The sequence below is a fragment of the Pseudorca crassidens genome, chromosome 5 (assembly GCF_039906515.1).
Source record: "Pseudorca crassidens isolate mPseCra1 chromosome 5, mPseCra1.hap1, whole genome shotgun sequence".
Taxonomy (NCBI): domain Eukaryota; kingdom Metazoa; phylum Chordata; class Mammalia; order Artiodactyla; family Delphinidae; genus Pseudorca; species Pseudorca crassidens.
In genome coordinates this window covers 22,367,332-22,379,729 of record NC_090300.1, presented here as the reverse complement: position 1 = coordinate 22,379,729, position 12,398 = coordinate 22,367,332, and the positions used below count along the sequence as shown (strand labels likewise).

Sequence of the window (12,398 nt, the reverse complement as noted above, 5' to 3'; positions counted from 1 at the left end):
AATAGTGAGCAGACTGCACCAGGGCTGTGGTTGCGGGTTGCCCTACTCTGCCCTCATCACCACCCTCCACCGATGCTTTACATCAGTCTTCACTGGAACCCCTCGGTGAAGTATCATTACAGGTGAAGAAACTGCACCTCAGAGATTTTAGGAAGCTGCTCAGTGTGTAGTCCCCCCTCCGCCAGAGCATTCAGGCAAGGCATCCAGGTGACCTGGTCTTGAGGGCCCGAGGAGGAAGGAGGGAACCCCTGTTAATCTGCAGCTGTGACACTGGTGGGGAGAGTTTGCAGGGTCGAGGTGGAGAAGCAGAGGCAAACTGACCTCTAATGCAAGAGCACCTGATGCCCTTGTCAGGAAGTCAGGTCAAGGTGAAGAGGCTCACAAGCCAAGGTCACCAGAACCAGAGCAGAAGGTCAGGAGTGACCCAGTGCAACACTGGAGACAGGCAGCCCTGCCTACAGCCAGGCATGTCCGTGCTCCTAGAGGCATGCTTGTGTGTGAGGCAGGAAGTTCTGACATGGTCTTCTGGATGTGAGAGATAGTCTGTAACCTAAAATAAATTAGCATTCAAGGTTTTCTTAATATGGTTATATAAAAATGTTATACAGTATTATTTTCAGCAACATGCACCTCAACCTGCCTCACCCCATACCTGACCCCCAGAGCTATAAGGAGACATTTTGTCACCTGGGACAAACAGATGGGCATTATTAACAGTGCACACCATCTGGCGGCTTTCCACTTTAAACCATTACTCTTGCTAACTAGATGTTACGCTTTCAAAATCATTATTTACGATTGTTGTGCCCTCTAAGTCGCAGTGCCTTAGGTCCAAGCCTTTTCGCATGCTTGATCCCTGGGCCACCCCTCCTCCAGCCAGTAGGGCTGTGACTTGGGCATGGCGTAAGGGTACGCTGTGTACATGTATGGGAATGAAGACAGTTAAGGGTTTAATGTTCTGCTTCTCAGGTTCATGAGAGAATGTAAAAGTATTAATGTTTATGGCATCCAGGAGGCCATGTCCAAACAGTACAGACCCTTTGAGTGATGTGATGAGTCCCCTTTAGGGACCTAGGAGGGACAGGAGACTCATGGAATCAAAACAACCAAGTAGCATAGATGTGATATGAATTTAGCGCATGTGGTTCCCAAGCTAAAAGTTTCTTGCAACCGTATTATACCCTGGCTACTCAGATACCATGCGCTTTGCAAAGAGACGTCAGCTGCAGTCCCTGTCCAGTATAGCTTTCAGCTTAGCTATACTGACAGGGCTGGAATGTATAAGAATATAAATAATAGGGCTTCCCTGGTGGCACAGTGGTTGAGAGTCCGCCTGCCGATGCAGGGGACGCGGGTTCATGCCCCGGTCCGGGAAGATCCCACATGCCGCGGAGCGGCTGGACCCTTGAGCCATGGCCGCTGAGTCTGCGCGTCCGGAGCCTGTGCTCCGCAACGGGAGAGGCCACAACGGTGAGAGGCCTGCGTACCGCAAAAAAAAAAAAAAAGAAAAAAAAGATGAGAGAACATTAGGCACTGAGGTAGACCAATTCTTCTGTGGTTCTCTTTGGAACCTACTGATCTAGGTTATTCAAGATTGAATTTTCATTTCTATGATTTATTCTTTTAATATTTGTATTTTTTGAACAGATATTATAGGCACGTGGCAAAATATTTAAAGGATAGAAAAAGATACCCAGTAACTAGTAAGTTTCCCATTTTTCGGAGTCAGGAAACAAAATTTACCTTCAGAAGACTCAAATTCAGAGACGTTAATAAAGGGGCCGCTCACAGAGGTGTGGGTAGGGTTAAGGGGATTCAAAAAGGGATGTGCAGACTAGCCACAGCCTAAGAAGGAAACGTTGTTAGTGGAGCCCAGTGAGAGCTCGACCAGTTGTGCTCCAGACGCTGCAACAAAGCGGGGAGAGAGCATGGAAGAAATCGCTCTGCCTTTCTCTCTTCCCAGCCTCAGATCTCCTGCTGGTGCCTCCCACCGGCCAAATCCAAGAGGAAGTCAACCATCAAGGGGAACTGGATGATGGCGGCTGTGGAGGACAGGCTCTCTGAAAGGAACAGAGTAGAGAAAGGAAAATGAGCTGAGGTGTTCTCGGGGTTGGGGACAGACCCAGAGAACAATCAACATAACACCCCTGACCCTCAGTGCCCTGCCCCCCGACCCCTGGCAACAATTGTTCGTGGTATTTTATAACCATCCAGAAATAGTCTATGTACATGCCAGCTCATTTTCTACATAAATAGTAGTGAACCCTTCCCCTGCTTCCCCTTGCCTTTTAGTCTTAGATTGGACCCCTTCTAGCATCCATGGAACTATCTTGTTCTCGGAGACCAGAAGTTCTAAAAGTGCGGTCCCCAGACAGGCAGCGCAAGCATCACCTGGGAACTTGTTAGAAATGCAAATAAGTTACAAACTCTGGGAATGAGGCCCAGCAATATGCGTCTTAACAAGCTCTCTGGAGCATTCCGATGCACACTACAGTTGGAGAACCAGCGTTCTAGCCTTTCTGAATGAGGCTGGCCTCACCCAATCAAGGCTGCTGGCTGCCCCCAGGTCCATGTACCTGAGAAATCAGTGAACAGAGAACCACCTTATCAGCCTCTCAAGGCTGTGTCTTTCCACTGTACCTACCAGTAAGAAAAACAAAAAGCATGAAGTACTGATTCAGTACCTGATCTCAACTCTCAGTACAAACCAGAGCTCCAAACCAGCATGGAAAGAAGAGACTCACTCTTCCTCCCGACACATTCCCTTTTCTCTCTGTCTTTTTGTGTATTTAGTTCTTTGGATGCAGGTAGTGTTTTCATATGTTTGGTTGAGTATGTGACGCAATACAAGCTAAATATAATCATGGAGACGTACAGTCACCACATGCTTAGGGTTGGCCTCCGCTCGGAATCCACAATGAGACTCACTACCTGTCCTAGTCCCTCAGGGCACTGACTCTGTCAGGTGGGCCCTGCCAGGCATTGCTCAGCTGTTTAATGTGGCTCAAACACTTACAGCATATAAGGCAATGGCCCGCACAGAAGATGGACACCTTGTCCTTTGGAAGCTTGCAAACCAGCCTGAGGCTTGGGAGGCACTTCTTAGCACTGCGATTCTAAGACCCTCAGTGTGCCTTGGTTCCCTATCTGTAGAATGGCAGTGATAGAAGCCGCTGGCTTGCACAACTCCCAGGAGCATCATTCAGGCAGAGTACGATGTGAGTAGCACCACCTGGAGGGTGAGGGATGAATGAATGAATAAATAAGAACCCCTCTGGTACCTGCTACTGGGCTGAGAAATTCCACTGTGTGGCAAAGAGCTGTAGTGGAAAGTGCACTTTGAGTCAGGCAGTCTGGGGTTAAGTCCGGGCTTCCTTTCTTTCTTAAAATGTTGTGACTCAGGCAAGCTCATTCAACTAGAGGTATCCCTTTGATGTATCACCTAGAGGCAGTGGCTGGCACATAATTACGGCACGCAATAAATATTTGTTGAAGAAAATGAATGTACATTCATGACTCAGTTTCTTACTCTGTATAATGGGGACAATAATATAACTTATAGGGATAAATTAAGATTAGTTGAAATTTAAATATGTTAACAAATGTTTTAAAATGTTAGACACACTGGAAGGAACGCAACATGTGCAGTTATAGTAACCACGTACCAGGGAATAATTTAAATACGTCACAAAGACTGTGAACCTGGGGTACCATGTCCTGAGTCAGACTCCAGAAATAGAACTGTTCTAGATTATTCATGATTAAATTTTCACTTCTATAAGGAACTGAAGAAGCAAGGAAGAGAGAGAGAAACATTTATAATAGTGGGTGCATGAGCCTGGCTGTATATTAGATTCACATGGGGAGCTTCTAAAAATTGACAATTAAGTCAAATCCTGGGTCATGGGTCTTGAGCATGGGTATTTTTAAAAACTGCTCCCTGTGATTCCAAAGTGTAACCAAGAGGGAGAACTCTGACTTATGGACACCTATTACATGCCAAGTATTGTGTTCGACGTTAGACAAATACCATCTCCTTCAGTCCTCACAACAACTCTACATATTAGGTATTTTACCCCTATTTCACAGGTAAGGAAATCAAGGATCAGAGGCTAAAGAAACATCTCCAAGGTCACCAACCAGTGTGATGGATCCTAGCGTGGAAACCTAACCTGGGACCGTCTGACTTCGAGGCCAGCGCTCTTTTCGCTGCTTTGCACTACATCTGGAAGTATCCTGTAAGAAGGGCATCAGAAGAGGGCATTGGGCCAAGAAGAAGGAGACAAGGGAAGGCACCAGGGACCATCTGAAGTTTGGTCACTGGGGCAAGGCATAGCAGTATTACCAGAACAGAAAGGTGAAGTCCAGAATGCCCCACCTTATCTCCAACTGGTCCCCCATTGGGCTGAGCCTGGGCTTGCAGTGGGCTCACTGGCCCCCGTGGTACACACAGAGCCCAACAGCGTTGGACAGCGTAGGCATGTGCTTCCTCGTGTGGCAAAGGGTCATTTATAATGGAAAATATGCAAGTTGTTTTCCTTTCCAAGTAAGTGATATTTCTTGGCAAAATGCCAAGAAAATTCCTGAAAGTGTCAGACATGGAGTTTCTAAGTGTATTTCTAGTTAAGAAAGATTGGTTTTATGGCAGTAATTGACAGCTTCTCATGTGAACCAAATCCAAAATGCTTACAAAATGTCAGAGTGTGCGTCCAAGACAAACTAGCCCTCTTGAACATCTGTAATTGTGACATGGATGCAATTCTCTTTGGGTCTAGAAAATAAATTTTCATTGTGTATACCACCATCCCATAACTAACTATAAAATGTGAAACCCAAAGCTTGGATGGAGACAAACCCAATGTTTCTGTTCTTCTATGAAAGAATTATATGTGTCCCCTTTAAAACTATCTCCCAAAGCAATTGGGCAGGAGTGGGGGGAATAGCACATTTTTGGGTTATAAATTCAGTTTGTTTGTTTCTCCTGGGCTCAAGCCATACATTTGAGTTGGTCATCCAGGGCATATTTCAACAACTGGATAGTCAAATAAGAGACCTTGGGGAAGAAAATCTCTGCACAGTTAACTTCGTAATCATATAAGCAGTAGGGACTACCCATAGTTTTTACAAATTGCCCTTAAACTATTGGGAAGTGATCTAATCTTTCTGAGAGTTTCCTCATCTGTAAATGAAGGGGTATGGGGGTAGGACTTGATGATACCCAGAGACCTTTCCAGTCCAGAAATTCCATGCTTCTCTGAAACTCTACTGATTGAATTGACTCTTTAGGTCAGAATTTAAAATAATATTTCTTTTTTTTTTTCAGAAAAATAAGTTATTTTTATTTATTAAAAGACTGGTTCAATAGAACCATTTCCCCCAATTTTTTTGGCTTTTTATATGACAGTGATTTTGTAATATAACTTTCTATATGGGGAACATAAAGATATTTAGTCTCCACTCTAGCATGGGTGATAGAAATTTTTTTTTTTTTTTAAAGAAGCAAGTAGCAGCAAAAAAGTTTTTAGATTATACCAAGAGCAGTAAATGATTAAGAGAAAGACATAAATTTCAGATAAAAGTAGAAATGGATTCTTGGACAGCTTGAACATGAAATTAATAAAAACTAAAATATCTGACCACGTTGAAAAAGATTTAAATTTCTTGCCAGTTTCATACAAAATACTGACATCAACTAAGATAACAAAAACTAATAATATGCCACTACATCCTGGGCATCAGTAACAAACTAGTTAATAGGGGTCATTAATTTAAAGAGTATTTAAGACTAGTCACTACCCAAGAAAACTTGAAATATTCTGAAATTTTATAGCTTATATATGAAAGAAACTTGGAAGAGAACTTCCCAAATTTGATAACGATCCTAAAAATGTACTTCACCTTACCATTAACAAGGTATAAAACTTAAAGAAAATTTTCCAAGCCATCTAAAATAATGCTTCTTAAATTAAGGACTGGGCTCCAAAGCAGGGCTTACAATGTAATATTGTATATTAGAGACAACAGAGACTTGAGAGCCAGCCAGACATGCACACAAACCATAGGATGTTCTGCCACTTCCCATGTGAACCATCACTTTGAGCCTCAGGTTCCTCCTCAATAAAATGAAAATAAGTGATAGTTATATCCGAGAGTTACTGTGAGGATTAAAGGAGAGACTCTAAATATAAATAGTACGGTAGTGCTAGTAGGTGTCATTATCGTTATTATGATTAATGAGATGGTCTGACTTCCTCAGCCACCTAGATTCTCCCTCTACTGTGCACTACTTAGATTTTGAAGATAAGGAATTATGTTGAGAAAGTGAGACCAGAATGAGGATGTACCACAGGTTTCTTATATAGGTGATGGCATGGGGAAGTGATAGCTCGGAAAATGTTGAGGACGACTGAGGAAGAAAAACTAATTTAGAATAACATAGCGATGTTGAGTGTATGCTTCGTGCTGAGGTTTCGGAGGTTGATAACACCCCTTCCTTCCTGTTCCAAATTTGGAACCCACTGAGAGGTAGACACAAAGTCACATACATGGAGATCAAAGTGAGACTTTGCTACTCATAAAGCTGGCTTGGAGGGCAGAGATTAAGCACACGGCACATGGATCCTAACATGGCACCTAATTTAAGACTCCGCACAGCTCCCTCAGAAGGGCTGCACCACCGTGGGCCATCCCCACAAGGACCCGCTTTTCTAAGCTCACTTGTGGAGTTGCAGAGTCAGCCTCTTCCCCTGTAGTGGGGGTACTGGGCTGAGTTCCTTCTCCCAAATGTACCATTCAGGTAAGTCTGGTAGCCCAGGGAAGAGAGATTGAGGGACAAAAGAAGCTCCTGGAAGGGAAACTCTCAAACTTTTTTTCCCCCTCCTCTCTCCTCCTGGGAAATGGAGTGGTTAATCCTTTCCTTCTATGGAAACCTAAGGGGAGGTGGGGAGGAAGTGGGCCCCCCAGCTAACATTTCTTATCTTGGATCTTCATGCTTTATGCTTGCCTGGAACTGTTGGAATGTTTTACCAAATGAGGGTGAAAGAGAATTTTATTCTCTGCTTTTTATTCCTTTCAATTGATCTTAGATATGAGAAATTTGTAGGTAAAGCCTATACACACAGAAAGATATATAGATAGATGACAGATAGGTAGATATAGATGTATAGATACTTGACTACTATAGTGGATGTATTTTTTTTAACAGGCTTTTTTTTCTCCCAAATTTTTATTTTAAATAATTTATAGGATCTCAATACTGAAGAAAATTGCTTTGAAATGCTGACCTAAAATAAATAGATGGCCAGGTAGTTTTCCAGCAAAAATGGGTTTATTTGGGATCAGCAGAGAATTTTAATTTGGGGTCTTTAACCATGGTGAGTCACATGCAAGTGCCAGCACAGTGAAGAAAGGAGAACTCTTATCAAGGGGAAAGGAAGTTGGGAGGGCTGGAGTAAATAAAGAGTCCATGGGTTTTCACTGGTTGAGTTATTGCCAAGGAAGAAGAGGAGTTTTTTTCCTGTTGGGCTCTACTATCATGGCAGGATATGAGGGTCTCTCTTCCCGTCTCTCAATTCAATTTTTTTTCTTTTTTTATTAGTTATCTATTTTATACATATTAGTGTATATATGTCAATCCCAATCTCCCAATTCATCCCCCCTGCCCCCGCTTTCCCCCCTTGGTGTCCATTCGTTTGTTCTCTACATCTGTGTCTCTATTTCTGCCCTGCAAACCAGTTCATCTGTACCATTTTTCTAGATTCCACATATATGCGTTAATATACGATATTTGTTTTTCTCTTTCTGACTTACTTCACTCTGTATGAGAGTCTCTAGATCCATCCACATCTATACAAATGACCCAATTTCATTCCTTTTTATGGCTGAGTAATATTCCATTGCATATATATATACCACACATTCTTTATCCATTCGTCATCAGAAAATCTACAAACAACAAATGCTGGAGAGGGTGTGGAGAAAAGGGAACCCTCTTGCATTTTTGGTGGGAATGTAAATTGATACAGCCACTATGGTGAAACAGTATGGAGGTTCCTTAAAAAACTAAAAATAGAATTACTATACGACCCAGCAATTCCACTACTGGGCATATACCCAGAGAAAACCATAATTCAAAAAGACACATGCACCCCAATGTTCACTGCAGCACTATTTACAATAGCCAGGTCATGGAAGCAACCTAAATGCCCATCGACAGACATATAGTGGATGTATTGGTTATCTATTCTTGCATAACAAGTTACTCTGAACGCAGTGACTTAAAACAGCAATAAATATTATCTCACATAGTTTCTGCAGGTCAAGAATTTGGGAGTAGCCTAGGTCGGTGGTTCTGGCTCAGGATCTCTCATGAGATTGTCATTAAAATGCTGCTTGGGGCTGCAGGGCTGTAGTCTTTTGAAGCCTGACTAGAGTTGGAAATCCACTTCTGAGATGACTCACTCAAGTGGCTGCAGGGAGGAGGCCTCAGTTCCTTGCCACGTGGGTCTCTCCTTAGGGCTGCTTGAGTATCCATCCGCATGACATGGCAGCTGGCTTACTCCAGGATGAGTGATCTAGCAGAAAGCAAAGCAGAAGCTGCAATGTCTTTTATGACCTACCTTTGGAAGCTGCACTTTGTCATTTCTGCAATGTCTTATTAAACAGTCAGGCCTTTTCAAGTGCGAGGAGACATACAGGTGCATGAAGACTGGGAGATAATTAGGGGCTAATTAGGGCCATCTTAGAGGCTGACTACCAAAGTGGTTGACTCGCCAAAGACTGAATTTTGTTTTCTTCACTTCTGGAGAGAAAATGGTCGGTGAATCCCATTGGTGGTCTTTGAGATGTACCAAAGCTACCTCTTGCTCTCACCCCCAGATAAAGTATTATATTATTAATCAGCCTTTTGTGAATTTAGGCTGAAAACAGAAGATGCCAGGAAGGTTGGGACCACCTTTAGTACACAAATGTGGCAGTGCAGGCTATCTGTGGGGGGAATGCCACATGACTCTCAGACATTTTCTGAGCACTTACTTTGTGCTAGGTATTATGGCTTATGTACAGGATCACACTGCCTCCTTGACTGTGAGGTGGGACCTACTTTTCTGTTTTACAGAGCAACAACTCAGGCTCAGAAAAGTGAAGTAACTTGCCTGTAAGTGGTGGAGCTGGGTTGTGATCTCGGATCTGTTGAACTTTAGATCAGTGCTTCCCAAACTAAGACACACACAAATCACCCGGCAGGCGGTGGGATCGGCGGGGGTGGGGGGTTGTCCAGTTAAAGTGCAGAGTTGGTTTCAGTAGACTTTGACCAGGGCTGGGGTTCTGCCTATCTGACAAGCCCCCAGGCGATGCTGACACGGCTGAGGCAGGGACCTCTGTCTGGTAAGGAGGCTGCAGAGTTGTCTCTGAATGACTACACCAAGGGTGAGGACTTCCAAGCAGCACAGTACCTGGCACAACTAGTTGTCAAACAAAAGGCAAAACTCTGCAGAGGGGAGCTGAAACCCACTACACTCAGTCCACTATGGAAGCACCTTGCAACTGTGAAATCAGCAGGTGGGCTTATGCCACTCACCTGAGGAAAGGATGAGGGTTGGTTTGAGGGGCTCCCCTGGGAGCTCCCCTGTGCCCCGGTCCGGGAAGATCCCACATGCCGCGGAGCGGCTGGACCCGTGAGCCATGGCCCCTGAGCCTGCGCGTCCGGAGCCTGTGCTCCGCAACGGGAGAGGCCACAACAGTGAGAGGCCCGCGTACCGCCAAAAAAAAAAAAAAAAAAACAGAAAATTATAGACCAATATCACTGATGAACATAGAAGCAAAAATCCTGAACGAAATACTAGCAAACAGAATCCAACAGCACATTAATAAGATCATACACCATGGTCAAGTGGGATTTATCCCAGAGATGCAAGGATTCTTCAATATATGCAAATCAATCAATGTGATACACCACATTAACAAATTAAGGAATAAAAACCATACGATTGTCTCAATAGATGCAGGAAAGGCTTTTGACAAAATTCAACACCTATTTATGACAAAAACTCTCCAGAAAGTGGGCATAGAGGGAACCTACCTCAACATAATAAAGGTCATATATGACAAACCCACAGCAAACCTCATTACTCAATGGTGAAAAACTGAAAGCATTTCCTCTAAGATCAGGAAAAAGATAAGGATGTCCATACTCTCCACTCTTATTCAATGTAGTTTTGGAAGTCCTAGCCACAGCAATCAGAGAAGAAAAAGAAATAAAAGGAATACAAATTGGAAAAGAAGAAGTAAAACTGTCACTGTTTGCAGATGACATGACACTATACATAGAAAATCCTAAAGATGCCACTAGAAAACTACTAGAACTAATCAGTGAATTTGGTAAGATTGTAGAATAGAAAATTAATGCACAGAAATCTCTTGCATTCCTGTACACTAATGATGAAAAATCTGAAAGAGAAATTAAGGAAACAATCCCACTTACCATTGTAATGAAAAGAATAAAATACCTAGGAATAAACCTGCCTAAGGAGGGGAAAGACCTGTACTCAGAAAACTATAAAACACTGATGAAAGAAATCAAAGATGCCATAAACAGATGGAGAAATATACCATGTCCTTGGATTGGAAGAATCAATATTGTGAAAATGACTGTACTACCCAAAGCAATCTACAGATTCAATGCAATTCCTATCAAACTACCAATGGCATTCTTCACAGAATTAGAACAAAAAGTTTTACAGTTCGTTAGAAACACAAAAGACCCCAAATAGCCAAAGCAATCTTGAGAAAGAAAAACAGAGCTGGAGGAATCAGGCTCCCCGACTTCAAACTAAATCTTAGCTTTTAAAAACATGTGTATCTACTATATTCCTAGCAGTGGGTAGAACTCAGCAGGGAACCCAGTGTTCAACAATTCATTGCTCCTGTCTTTGACAGTACGAAGGTATAAACGTAGCTATGAAACAGGACAGAATACAAGTGCAGATTGAGAAAGAACACATTGTACCTATGGAGAAAAGCCTGAAGAGGGGGTGGTACAGAAAGAACCATGTTGGAGAACTTGCATTTGATAACCCCATTAATAGCTAATAGCTAGTATTTAATGTGCATTTGTTACATGCCAAGCACCCTCACAAATCCTTCATATGCATCTCATTTAACTCTCTTCATTTTTTTATTGTGTTAAAAAAATAAGACTTACCATCTTAACCTTTTTTTTTTTTTTTGCGGTACGCGGGCCTCTCACTGTTGTTGCCTCTCCCGTTGCGGAGCACAGGCTCTGGACGCGTAGGTTTAGCGGCCATGGCTCACGGGCCTAGCCGCTCCACGGCTTGTGGGATCTTCCCCGACCGGGGCACGAACCTGCGTCCCCTGCATCGGCAGGTGGACTCTCAACCACTGCGCCACCAGGGAAGCCCCATCTTAATCATTTTTAAGTGTATAGTTCAGCAATGTATTTTCATTGTTGTGAAACAGATATCCAGAACTTTTTCATCTTGCAAATCTGAAACTATACCCAATTATATAACAACTCCGTTTTTCCCACTTCCCCCAGGCAGTAATAACCAGCATTTTACTTTGTTTCTATTAATTTCACTATTTTAAGATACCTTATATAAGTGGAATTATGTTTGTGACTGGCTTGTTTCACTTAGCATAATGTCCTCAAGCTTCATCCATTTTGCAGCATATGACAGGATTTTCTTCCTTTTTAAGGTTTAATAATATGCCATTATGTGTATATAGTACATTTTGTTTATGTATTTATCTGCCGATGGACTTTTGGTTTGCTTCCACCTCTTGGTTATTATGAATAGTGCTTCTATGAACATGGGTGTGAAAATATTTCTTCAAGACCCCATTTTCTGTTCTTTTTGATGTATAACCAGAAGTAGGATTGCTAGATCATATGGTAGTTTTATTTTTAATTTTTTGAAGCCTCTAAACTGTTTTCCATAGTGGTTGCACCATTTTACAATCCTACCAACAGTGCACAAGGGTTCCAATTTGTCCACATGAAGATCAAAACTTCTTTTCTTTTTTCCTTTCTCTCTTTGTTTCTTTCTTTCTTTCTTTCTCTCTTTCTTTCTTTCTTTCTGTACCCATCCTAATGGGTTTGAGGTAATATCTCATTGTGGCTTTGATTTGTGTTTCTCTGATGATTAGTCATCATTATGCATCATTCCATATGCTTGCTGACCATTTACATTTCATCTTTGGAGAAACAACTATTCAAGTTCTTTGCACATTTAAAATCAGGTTATCTGATGTTTTGTTGCTGAGCTGTAGGAGGTCTTTATATATTCTGGATACTAACTCCTTAACAGATACATGACTTGCAAATATTTTCTTCTGTTCTGCTGTTGCCATTTCACTCTGTTGACTGTGTCTTTTGATAC

The 12,398-nt window shown here is 42.4% G+C and overlaps 1 long non-coding RNA gene across 2 annotated transcripts in view; it reads right to left on the bottom strand.

Moving 5' to 3' along the window:
• Positions 1-1,614: 1,614 nt before the first annotated feature.
• Positions 1,615-12,398, bottom strand: part of LOC137224709 (uncharacterized) — a 36,444-nt gene continuing 25,660 nt past the window's right edge. The window contains exons 2-4 of one of the 2 annotated variants that reach the window (XR_010943462.1): positions 8,461-8,573; positions 3,017-3,232; positions 1,615-2,060 (exon numbers count right to left, since the gene is read on the bottom strand). This is a non-coding gene — a long non-coding RNA (uncharacterized lncRNA). The remainder of the gene's footprint in view (positions 2,061-3,016; positions 3,233-8,460; positions 8,574-12,398) is intronic. The other variant, XR_010943463.1, reaches the window with a different exon arrangement.